Genomic DNA, 217 nt, shown 5'->3' on the forward strand with positions numbered 1-217 from the left:
CAATTCCTCTCACGAGGAAAAAACAAAAACGAGGGGTGCAACACGACGACATCCGAGGAGGTCCCCCATCCTAGTACGACTCTCGCCCAAGCAAGCTTGACTGCAGAGTTCTGATGGGATCCGGTGCATTAGTGCTGGTATGATCGCGCCCATCAAACTAATTATTTAAAATTCATATAATTCTAGTGCGACGTACTAGCGTCTTTCCGATCCAAAT

General features: G+C 47.0%; 1 pseudogene; it reads right to left on the reverse strand.

Annotated features, from left to right (window-relative positions):
- Positions 1 to 32: 32 nt before the first annotated feature.
- Positions 33 to 151, reverse strand: LOC118344968 (annotated as a pseudogene).
- Between the last annotated feature and the right edge of the window lie 66 nt (positions 152 to 217).

The sequence above is a fragment of the Juglans regia genome, unplaced genomic scaffold, assembly GCF_001411555.2.
Source record: "Juglans regia cultivar Chandler unplaced genomic scaffold, Walnut 2.0 Scaffold_10072, whole genome shotgun sequence".
NCBI classification, from domain to species: Eukaryota; Viridiplantae; Streptophyta; class Magnoliopsida; order Fagales; family Juglandaceae; genus Juglans; species Juglans regia.